At 32.2% G+C, this 1,650-nt stretch overlaps 1 non-coding gene across 1 annotated transcript; it reads right to left on the reverse strand.

The window, feature by feature from the left end:
• Window positions 1–1,296: 1,296 nt before the first annotated feature.
• LOC112739559 (small nucleolar RNA R71) lies at window positions 1,297–1,404 on the reverse strand. Its single transcript, XR_003170491.1, has one exon. It is a non-coding gene; the product is annotated as a small nucleolar RNA R71 (small nucleolar RNA).
• Window positions 1,405–1,650: the final 246 nt, after the last annotated feature.

A 1,650-nucleotide genomic window follows, 5' to 3' on the forward strand; every position in this document is an offset into this window, starting at 1 on the left:
TTAGTTATTTTCGAAAATTCCAAAAATATCTTTCAAAAATCTTTTTCTTATTTTTATATCAAATTTTCGAAAATAACATAATCAATTAATATTTTGATTCAAAAATTTGAAGTTTGTTACTTGCTTGTTAAGAAAGATTCAAACTTTAAGTTCTAGAATCATATCTTGTGATTTCTTATGAATCAAGTCATTAATTGAGATTTTAAAAAATCAAATATTTTTCAAAACTAATTTCTAAAATATCTTCTTATCTTACCTTTTTCAAAATGTTGGTTTCAAAATATCTTTTCTAACCTCCTAACTTCTTATCTTTTCAAAATTTGTTTCAACTAACTAACTAACTTTTTGTTTGTTTCTTAACTTTTTCAAAACTACCTAACTAACTCTCTCTCTCTAATTTTCGAAAATATCTTCCCTCTTTTTCAAAAATTTCTTTTTAATTAACTAATTATTCTTATTTTTATTTTTGATTTTAAAAAAATTTTCGAAAAATACTAACATTTTTCAAAAACCATTTTCGAAAATCACTAACTCTTTTTCAAAAATATTTTTCGAAAATTCTCCCTCTCTCATCTCATTCTATTTATTTATTCATCTACTAACATCTCATCTCACATCTCAACCCTCCTCACAGTTGTGTTTCTTCCATTATATTACATTCTTTGTCTCCCCCTCTTCTTCTACTCACACAGGGATCCTATACTGTGGTATAAAGGATCCATATTATTATTATTATTTTTTCTGTGCCCTCTTCTTTGTCATATGAGCAGGAGCAAGGACAAGAATATCCTTGTTGAAGCAGATCCAGAACCTGAAAGGACTCTGAAGAGAAAATTAAGAGAAGCTAAATTACAACAATCCAGAGATAACCTTTCAGAAATTTTCGAACAGGAAGAGGAGATGGCAGCCGAAAATAATAATAATGTAAGGAAGATACTTGGTGACTTTACTGCACCTAATTCCAATTTACATGGAAGAAGCATCTCCATTCCTACCATTGGAGCAAACAACTTTGAGCTGAAACCTCAATTAGTTTCTCTGATGCAGCAGAACTGCAAGTTTCATGGACTTCCATCTGAAGATCCTTTTCAGTTCTTAACTGAATTCTTGCAGATATGTGATACTGTTAAGACTAATGGAGTAGATCCTGAAGTCTACAGGCTCATGGTTTTCCCTTTTGCTGTAAGAGACAAAGCTAGATTATGGTTGGATTCTCAACCCAAAGACAGCCTGAACTCTTGGGATAAGCTGGTCACGACTTTCTTAGCCAAGTACTTTCCTCCTCAAAAGCTGAGCAAGCTTAGAGCTGATGTTCAAACCTTCAGACAAAAAGAAGGTGAATCCATCTATGAAGCTTGGGAAAAATACAAACAATTGACCAAAAAGTGTCCTTCTGACATGCTTTCAGAATAGACCATCCTGGATATATTCTATGATGGTTTATCTGAGCTATCAAAGATGTCACTGGACACTTCTGCATGTGGATCCATTCACCTAAAGAAAACGCCTGAAGAAGCTCAAGAACTCATTGACATGGTTGCTAATAACCAGTTTATGCTTTTGCTTTGAATTTTGGATGTTGAAGAGTCATCACCTCCGTTGAAGTTGCTACTTTAGTTTGTTTTCTTATTCCTTTACTCTTTTCAGTTA

Source organism: Arachis hypogaea, chromosome 13 (assembly GCF_003086295.3).
Source record: "Arachis hypogaea cultivar Tifrunner chromosome 13, arahy.Tifrunner.gnm2.J5K5, whole genome shotgun sequence".
Taxonomy (NCBI): domain Eukaryota; kingdom Viridiplantae; phylum Streptophyta; class Magnoliopsida; order Fabales; family Fabaceae; genus Arachis; species Arachis hypogaea.